The sequence below is a fragment of the Bombus affinis genome, chromosome 2 (genome assembly GCF_024516045.1).
Source record: "Bombus affinis isolate iyBomAffi1 chromosome 2, iyBomAffi1.2, whole genome shotgun sequence".
In the NCBI taxonomy this organism is placed as follows: Eukaryota; Metazoa; Arthropoda; class Insecta; order Hymenoptera; family Apidae; genus Bombus; species Bombus affinis.
In genome coordinates, this window is record NC_066345.1 from 10,824,241 (window position 1) to 10,834,755 (window position 10,515).

Genomic DNA, 10,515 nt, shown 5'->3' on the forward strand with positions numbered 1-10,515 from the left:
TACCTCGACCTTGGGTGTTTTGCGTTTTGGATGGTTGGAGAGTGAGGTTTATGTGGTCGCAGTCGAATGGATAGGTAACATTAATTGTAGTATTAGTTGTTTCATGCGTACAAAATATTATATATGAGTATCGTATATACCCTTAATGGAAGTTTGCTTTATTCGCAATATCTAATTCATTCTTCATGTACAGATGATCAAAACTATCTTGAAGAATACAAAAATCATCAATCGACGAACCGAACTCGACACAGAGCAGATTCACCCCAGTGAATCACAGGATGACACACCAGGAAATACATAGAACAACAACATAAAGCGTGTCGTAGAAGCGACAGTCCGAAAACATTTGCCATGAATCTTCTCGCGCCCTAAATAAAAGGGGGTAACACGGTTCGGGGTTGGCGGGCGTTTACGTTACAGCTCGTTTCTGAAGTCCCACTTAACGCCGTCGAGGGCTCGTCGACATGCACACAGCCGCAATAAAAATCTCCAACTTCGCGAAACTAAAACGTTCCTCTGAGACTCGCGGCAATTTCCAAAAGTGACGTATAAACGCCGCACTGCGCGTTATCTTCGAGAGCGTCATAAACGCGGAAAGTGTTCATGGATGGCAATCGCGTTTTCATGAGAGAATTTCGTTTCGATATTATAGCATTTATCATAGAAAACTTTTGTTATATGAAACACTTTGAAACTTTATTATTACTGTAAGATGAAAGACTGTGATATTACATGGTGAAATATTATAACTAAGAAGAATATTTTTATATTATATTAGGGGATTATTAACACTTTGACGACCACCATCATATAAACGTGATTTCGCTCCGCTATTTGTTGTCGATCATCGTCATATTCACGTGACTTCAGTTTTTTTCTAATTGCAACTTATGTGCGAGACAAATGATTGCTGTATTTATATATAGTGTTTTATTAAAGTGAAACGATTTACAAGTGAACTGGAAAGACTGGAAAAATACTGGACTGTTTCTAAGTCTAATGATCCAGCAAAAGTGAATGGTCAGAAAATGATTATAATTCCGATTTCTGTAACTGTATGGGGCAATCATGAGTTAAATAAAAAAATTCATATAATGCATAAATGTACAAAATAAATTAGGATAATTGGATGAAGATCCAATAATGACGATGGATTTTCTCATAAAGTTTACCTATCATAATTATACGATACTAGACTGAGTAAAAACTGCAGGTTGGTAGTAATAGTACGCTAAAATGTACGGTCGTTGGAGTGTTAAAGAACCAGTAAACTGATAATTAAACAAAATTATTTCTACAAATGAAAAGAGATGGTGATTAACTATCTAATAACTGTCCCACTTACAATTATAAGTAATTCATTACTGACGTTAGTCGTAAGAACTGTTTATTGTTATTATAGTGTTCGCTTATCGTAGAATCGTTCGTTAGCACAGCCTATCGCACTTATGAATGGTAGTGTATACATTCCTGGTATATATATTTCTGGTGGATCGGTGAACGATCCACGCGTTGGAAATCCACGAGCCTCGGAGTACGAGACTAATTGACCGTGGCCGGAAAACTCATTAAAAGTGCACCCCAGAACTTGAGACGCTGGTGGTTCGAGTAACGAGTGTTGTAATTCGAGCTGGAGACCGTTGCGCCACGTAAACTCGCTGCTCCGATTGCTTGGCCTTTTTCGTCGTAGTTCCACTTTCGACAGTCCGAGTAATAAGGGATTTTCCAGCTCCAGGAGATCTTCTCTTGCTTCGTCGAGCGGAGATTGGCTTCCCACCCCGATCATTGTAGACGATCATTGTTTTCTACGTTCTTCTACTTGCCTGAAATGGAATTCTTGGAAATCGTTCTTGTAAATTCTTTAACGTGGAATTTGTAAAGGTAGCAATTTCAGTTTCGTTTAAATAAATGGTTAAAAAGTGTGTAGTTTTGACGTGGAAATGGTAATGAACTCTGTAATCAGTGTAGCAATCGTGTTACTTGGTAACTTTTTAACTTTGGAATTTCGTTAAATGTAGCAGTCTGGATGCAGCTTAATATTTGGAAGTCGGTCACGTACATCTACAGTTTCGCGTGCTATTCATTTAAGTATGGGTCACGTAGATTTACGTTTTTCTGTCCTAAATGCTTGCACAGAGTTTCTTTTTGCTCTTCTCCTGTGCATACACGCTTTCCATCTTTATTTCTAATATTAATGTGAAAAAGCTGTTTCCCTACCTTTTTCGCATTAATATTATAAACGATGATTGTGCATTTTAGTGAATAAATTTTATGTGGATATATTTCCCGATCGTTCTAATGGCGAAAATAACCTGTCTTTTAGTTTCAATTGATATTATTGAGTTAAGCGTGATACACAATAATTTGGATTAAATTTATTAATTGTAGAATAATTTATTTTGATTCTTATTCTATATCCTGTATCATAAAGATCATTGATGTTATGTGTTACACGAAATACCCTAAAGCCATATAACTCGAAATCTAACTCAAATCTAGTCGTGATTAAGTACAAACTTCTCACATATACCATAATTTACAATCCTCATATTTGTCGAATCTACAATCTCTATTACAAAAACTTGGAATTTACAGTAAAACAAATATAACAAATAAACAGGGAAATTAAGTTCCTAGAGTTAACGTTCGAGCCTTCATAACACGTATACGTACTCTTATTCGATTATTCGAGCACGGTCAATTAATTGATTTATTGAGTCCTCGCCTGGAGGAGAAGTTTATCGCGCGGCATGTAACGGATGTGTTTCCCCGGTCTAGTCAGCCGACGAAAATAATCCGCTTAACCGAGTGGCTTCGTTAGATTGGCGAAAAGTTCGTCCCCAGGCGAATTCTCGTTTCGAATTTTTTCTCCGTCGGGATCTACCTCCTCTCTAGGTCTACGAGATAAAATGACTCAGTGACGAACATGTGCACAGTGTATACCTACATACATACGTATAACGGTTCATGAAATTATGTGAATATTCATAGAAACATTTTATGTAGATATATCGTGTGTATTATACAAAAGATATTGAAATTTCGTTAGCGCCATAACAAGATAGATAGAATGGTATATCTATGGAAATATTGCATGGTAAATGTTGGAATACTTTCAGGAGTAATTCACTGTAATGGTGAACGAAGGAGAAAGTTGTGTCGTGGACTGGAAAACTATGGTTTCCATGGTAGTCGCGGTCGCATCGATTACGCAGCTGTCAGGGCTCCGTATGTAAAGATGACCTCCATAGCATCCCCGATACGTAATATTATCTCCCCGAGTTGTACGACTGTGTAGTAGTCGTGTTGTGTCAACGTCCCGTCGAGGGGCCAGACCTCCAGTTGTGAAAGACGATATTGGGTAATCGATTGCTCGCGGACCGTGCAAGTTTGCGCGCTGTAGGAATTTCTTGTGTCGGCGATCCATGAGTTACTCGAGTAATATCGAGCTTGTAATTAATTGAATTGATGAAGGTTTAAGGATTTCCGAGATCTCCAAGTTCGGTTTCGGTTTTATTAGAAATGTTTGGTTAAGGTTTCACGTATAGTATGTAATTTATGAATCGAGGAGTTCCATAACTGATAAGTAACAACATCTTTAATCTAAGGGAATTAAAGCTAAACTTTATTGCAAAAGAAATCTGTATACTTTTAAATGTTGAATCACATCATTACCAGTACTACTGCAAAGAATTGGAAATTAAATAATAAAATTTTGCAGTTAGATAGAGATGTTAAAAACGTATTGTTTTCTGCATTTATGCGGATTTTTACACACTCGTTAGATATTTTTTATTTGCGGGAAATGACTCGAGAATTCAATTTTTCATTTAAAAATTAGAAGAATCACACTTTAATTTCGTTAATTTATCAGAATGAGCAAACATAAAGTTTTCAATGACTTTATTATTCTCTTAAATTTCTGACCCATGTAGCTTAACGTTTCATCTCTATTTTCTTTAATCACAGTATACTTCAGTCTATTCACTTTCCTTTACAAAAACGATACAATTAACTTGACAATGACTGAAATACAAAATTAACAAAAGAAGAATCGTAGAACTGCGACATTGTAGTTCTTTGGTTAATTAGTGGAAGGAAATAAATCGTCGTTGGCGAAGGGAAGGCGAGGGCATTTGCTGGAAGTCGCAGGTGCTCGTACGCCATCCGGAAACCATTGTTTTCCCATAACCCGTTCGTAACTGCTGGCGCCTCGTATGTTTCTTTAGGATCGAACAGTGGTATTCCAAACGACGTCGGTATCGGGTCGCTCGCGTTTCATTCGGACTCGACCTAAGACAACAAACAGACAGCTTCCTGTCGTGAAAAGCGGCCGCTCTCCCGTTCGAGAGCCCACTCGATCCGCTATGGTGGCGAAATTTTTCTAGCAAACGTTACAGCCTGCTTTTATGTCTTTTTTCCCCAAATGTATAAATAAGTATCTAAAAATACACTCAACGACATTTCAGACGTTTAATAAAAAAAATAAACAAGGAATAATAAAATCCATAGAATCATATACGATAATGTATACCTTAGTGGAAAAACTGCTATAAAGAAAGTAAAGAAGAAGCTACAGTAAAATTCCACTCCACAGTAAACAATTAATAATTACTACTAAAAACGATTAATTATAAAGAATTATAAAATATACCACACAAAAGATAAAGACCAAAAAATCGGAAGATATTCAAACCCATATAGCCCACCTCAAACTTCCCTAACATCAATATTCAAAAAATACAGTACGTCCCCTACGAAACTCCAAGATGACTAGTTTCCAGTTTGAAAAATTCCCACACACCTCGCCAGGCTTATCTACCCCCAAAAATCTTTCTATATCCCCAAGCAATACATAATCCCGATTTCCAAACGGAAAACGTCGCTCATTATCACACCTCGTCGATGGAATGTTTGCAGGAAGAGACGCGGGACTCGAAGCCGGAAATCGCGGCCTTCTGGGCGCAGATAGCCGGAAGGAAGGACAGCGTGCACGCGTCTTAAGGACAGATTAACGCGGACATCGATCAAACTGCTGAGAGCCGGTGTCTCTCTCGGGGATACTTCTCGTTCTTGGTAAACAGCGGTTTACCACGGGGATCACGTTTCCCTGTTCGAGACCACACCCGGCAGCCTCTTCGTGTTTGCAGCGTACGTTAGCCAACCCCTAAGTGCACGTGGGCCACGCACGTGCGTGTTTGCCACGAACACGACGCTTCCTGGCGCGATAACCGTTGCAGATAGCCAATAGATGGACGCGGAATGCTTGACACAGAGATTTTCCCACTTTTCCTTGAACCACGTCAAGTGATACCTGTTATGGTTATTCTATGGAAGCACGTATTTGTATTCAACAGAGGCTGTTTTTTCTTGGAATCGTTTAGCGTGTCGGTTTTTCTCTGGCATTACCAGGGTATCGGATTTTTTTTTTTTTTTTTTTTTTTTGGAAATACAGCTGGTAGTGTTTGGTTGACGTGACGCTATGATTCATTAACTATGAAACTACTTTCTTTTGAATAGCTGGACGTGGATGGTAGTCGAATGGAGCTAGTCGTGTCACGTGTCTTTGGTATAATTTACCGGAGGAGTGGTGTGATTCGGATAGTTTTTAGAGTAATGGCTCTCGATATCTGACAGTTTGATGAATTTTCTGTAGCTTTCTTCTTCATAAATGAAACACGAATGAATGAAAAAGTTTGCATTATCAATTTGCAACTCTGAATGCAATTCTCAGGTCTAAAACGACGTATGAAATATTTACAAAAAGATGAAAATACTCGTCGAGAAGAAGAATATTTAAAAAATTGGTACAATATAATCATTCATTTCGTATGTCTCAACTACTAATGATCATTATAAAAATAAATCTCTAGAATCACTCATTCCGTCGGATTTCCTTATATTCTTCTATTAACAAATCTCTATAAATGGCCCAAGAGATAATTAAAAGAACCGCAACATCAACAAACCAGGAAGACAAAGCCGTAGTCAAAAGAGGTAGAAGTACATCCCTCTTCCTCTTACTACTCTCTTTATACCAATGTCCCATTGAACGCAACTTATGGAAGTCCCTTCCACGAAGTTGCCTCGCGGATTTTCGTGGGGACCGTAAGCCCGCACGTCGTCGACAATGGCCTTCCACCTCGGCTCTGGTTCCCTACCCAGAGACCGCAGCAGTTTCTCATTCCCTCCACCTTTCGCCGGACCCGAGGGAAAGGATCGTGAGTAGACAGCGACTGTGGGAGGGGAAAGGGGTGAGCCAGGCAACGGGGGGTGCGCTACTCATTCCGGCGGCAAGATTTAGAAGCCAATTTTCGCGAGCATTGACCAGACTCCCTCCGACTCTGTTCGATCCTCTTTCTTCTTTCACAGTTCCTCTCATCCTTTCCTTTCCTTTCACCATCGCTGTTCCTCTTCCGTACTACGTCGACGAAATTTTTTTTCCTGTCGCTCTCTTTTTCCACGTTCAAAGCACCATGGAAGTTGCGTGGTGAAAGGAAGCTTCGAAAATATAGGCGGCCGTTGACTGACCACCGAATCGCTTGTCGCAAGGGTTGAAATTGCGGAAGGAGGATTTCGCTTCCACGCAACCCTGGGATCCGCCTGATCTGAAAGTATAAGGACCGACCGCGACGGTTTACCAGCCACCACGGCGGAAACTGTCTTCACGGGATACGGAATATCGTCGTTCCACGCGGAATGGGAGAATAAAGGGGCCGAAAGGGTGGTGGGAATTCGTAATTGTTTCCCTTGAGGGATGATAGAAGTTGCAAGCTGTGTTAGAAACAAAACAGGAACATTTCATTCGTCCAAAAAGCTTCTTTCTTTCCTTAAGTAGTATATTTATTATATCAAACATAGTTATAGATACATTTACGTATATGAATTATTAAGCTTCATTTCCTTGTTCGCGGATTAACTTGTTATAATTGAACTGATATGACGAAAACAAATATGCATACATAATACTTTTTCCATCTCAATATTAATCTCAACTCAGTTTTACAATTAATTTTGTCGAAAGCACTTGCATCCTTCTACTAAATGCAAAAAAGAAAAATCGATCTTGTCATTTCGTCGAGTTTCCAGTGTTGCAGCATTTAGCTCTACGTATGCCAAAATTATCATAGAATCCAATTTAGACCAGAGTCATAAGAGGGGATGAGTTAAAATTCCAGCATCCATTTCAGGAGTCCGCGTCGTATCAGTAAACGTCTGTGACGTTCCATCGTCGATCGTGAACGTTAAATGCACCGGCTACGTCGCGTCCAGGAATTCCTAGGCGTCTGGGTAACGCGAACGAGGGATCAAACGGGGCGCGTGGTCGGTTCACGCTATCCGTCCATGGATGCCAAACGGTCCAACGATGAAATTAGAGCGGACGACGTTGTCGTCCGGAGGCCCATGTCAATGAGTCGGTCGGGAGATAGGCGAATAGACGTGGATGGATAGTATGAACGTCGTCAGAAAGACGTCGGTGCCAAGAAGGACGAGAGAACGTCCTCGCGTGTACTGGCAATTACTCTCCCTCGTCATATCCGACGCCGGTCTTTTCATTACCCTTCTAAATGGCGCATGAAGTGCCCTCCTCTTCTCTGTCTGTCCTTATCTGAGACTTTGTGTGAGTTGAAATACTATAGATAGGTGTGCTTTCTCTGTCGCACTTTCTTCGTATTTCTCTCGAAGTTCTGTGACTCGCGTAACGCGGCCACCGAGTCCAATAATTACTGGTACTCAGAGAACAATGGGTCGTGCCTGTCATAACTGTCATCCGCGGCAATGGTCTGGCGTTATTTAAGGCTTGGAGGCTTATTAACTGTAATGACTGGCCGTGCCGCGCTCACTTGTTTCGACGGCTGAGCCTTGCTGTACGTACAAGATGATTTCTCTAAGTTTGGTTTGGATTGATTTTTTGAAATGTTGGTTCTCGAAAACGTTGGAAGACAGAGAGACAGGGAGAAAGAGGATCTTGGTTTGATATTATAGATTATACATAAACAGATTAATTATAATGGGAGGTTTCTAATTGATCAATATTCAACACCTTTGGAATATAATATTAGGGAATGTGAAATTGGGTACCAAATTTGGAGGGAATCATCTGTAGATGTCGTACTTTTGAATCAACTGATCTCATATTAAGCCTTTCGCTTCTGAACTATTCTTACAATTAATTTTCTGCTCCTATCAGAAAAATATTCTTTCCGTGAAAAATCACGAATGAATTTAACGTTCAATTGTTGAAGAAGGCCGGTTGCTTTCGTCGAGCAAAGGACAATCTTTATCGAAACGCGCGAGAGCCTTTCGGTGCAGGATGATCGTTCGCATTTTATGAAGCTGTAACTGTTTGTCTATGTCCTCGTTGCTGTACGTATGCGTCCGAAGTTATGATAACGTATCTGCGGGCATTACAGCACTTTCGCGGAGGTATCTTTATTGGCCCTCTTACTTAATGGTTCGTGAGAAGGATAATATATTTCCGCTAATCGCCTCGCGGTAGCGAGCGAAGCGGTAAGAATGTCGGAACGTACTCGCCTCGCAACGTGGATATCCTACTTTGTGTCACTAACATTGCATACCGCAGCTCCAATCACTGAAACCACTTTAAAACTTGCCCTATCTTTATATTAATAAAATGTCCTTGTTCTAAATTCTCTGAAACCAGGTTTCTTGGTTTATTGTGACTCTACTATTTAAACGTTTTAGATCTTGTTTGTACGTATATCCATACCATTTTATAAACAGTATCATTCGCAAGTTACAAATTGTATCTTACGAACCCACATGGTTTTGTATATTCATTCCATTCTGTTAGCTGCATCACTTGAAAATTACAGATTATATCTTATAAACCCTGCTTGTCCCTAATCTACGTCTTCTCGCAAACTACACTGGGAATCTATCTCTGAACGATAAATCTAACTTTATTAATACATCAAGCATTTCATACAAGTTCAGATCCGTTATTAAATAAAGCAAAAAAATGTCAGATATTTCATAATATTCCAAGATTAAAATATTGATACCGACTTACCGTATCCTTTAATCTTCTCCTTCTATTCCGCCCTCGAATCCGAATTGTCATCAGTCCCAAGTTTCCCTATCCCAATGCCAAAGCATTCCAAACCTTGAAATTGCTCTGGAAATTCTAAGCTTCTCCCTAATCTAAAACCGATCGTAACCGGGTTCAGCTGCTTCGAACGAAACGACTCGGGAACTCGATGACCGGTCGACAGAATCCAACGAATGCGTCCGGTTGGCGGCGGCACAGCAGCGAGAATCCGCGGTGATCCACGTACACGCGTGGTACGCTCGTTCGCTCGCGCTTCCGGAGGCGGGCAGAAGCGGACGTTCCATCGGGCTGTGGAACTCTCGCCGCTCGTAGCGGATGCTATCGTATCTGCTGGTAGCCGGCGCATGCCTCGCGCTCGTCAGATTGCTCGACCGCATTCGAGGCAACCGCAAATCGATAAGCGGTTATCGGTGAGCTCTGTGGACGACGAGAGGGAACCGGCTTCTTCGAAGGGAACACGCGCGTTCCTGTAGCTCTTCTTTCGTCCACTTGGCCGGGATATCGCGACGATAACGCGCCAGGTACGTGGCTGTGCGTGCTCCAGACGCCGACCAAGAGAACGATAAACCGGGACGAGACGCGCTCTCGAGTGAACCGAGAGGAAGCCTGCACTTTGTTATTTTTCAAGCGGAGATTAGCGTGGGATGGATGCTCCGGCTGAAGTGGAGAACGTGGGACGGGGTGGAAGCTTCGGTTTTCTTTATGAACTGTAACGTGTGTTTCGTATGATGGTATTTTTAGGAAATGATGCGAAGGAATTTATATGGTGTTTGGATTACAGAGTGCTGCTTTGCATGGATTAAGGGTTGCATTCCTGCTATTGCTGGTTTTCTAGATGTATGTAGAAAGTAGGAACAATGTAGGTAAATGATGGATTGGCAACTAAGGATGTTGATGAACACTGTCGAATGTAAACAGCAAATGTAAACAAATAAATACATAGTGTAAACAAGCAAATGGGGAACATAAGCAAACAAACTAGAAACGTAGATAAGTAAATCAAGAAATGTTTGTTTAGTTTCTTTATTCTTAGTTTTGTGTTATAAGGCGACATCAGTTTCAATCTTCTGATAGGATTTGGTGTCTCATAGCAGAAACTACTCGTATCTCTATCAAGAAACTAACTCACAGTTAATCAAATATCCAAAATAGCATATTTCTTATATTCTATGGATATATAAGAATAGGAAAAAGACACATTGTTCTTTTACGTTAATAAAATTGCGCTTTAAATGTACCTATCACGAGCAAAATTGTCACAGAGGAGTAACTTTTCACGATGATGACGAAGGAAATATCATACTGTCCATCCATCGAACGAACTGTTCTGGCGGCTGTCGCGAGTTTTCCACACACGTGCCGTTAAAACGCTGACTGAAATAGCCTATTAAAATGCTGACTGAGCCGGTGCATTCGCCTTTAACATGGCGGCCAGCCGG

The 10,515-nt window shown here is 40.7% G+C and overlaps 1 long non-coding RNA gene across 2 annotated transcripts in view; it reads right to left on the minus strand.

The window, feature by feature from the left end:
* Positions 1-9,386, minus strand: part of LOC126928983 (uncharacterized) — a 45,336-nt gene extending 35,950 nt beyond the window's left edge. Inside the window, exon 1 of one of the 2 annotated variants that reach the window (XR_007717026.1) lies at positions 9,038-9,386. This is a non-coding gene — a long non-coding RNA (uncharacterized LOC126928983). The remainder of the gene's footprint in view (positions 1-9,037) is intronic. The other variant, XR_007717027.1, reaches the window with a different exon arrangement.
* Between the last annotated feature and the right edge of the window lie 1,129 nt (positions 9,387-10,515).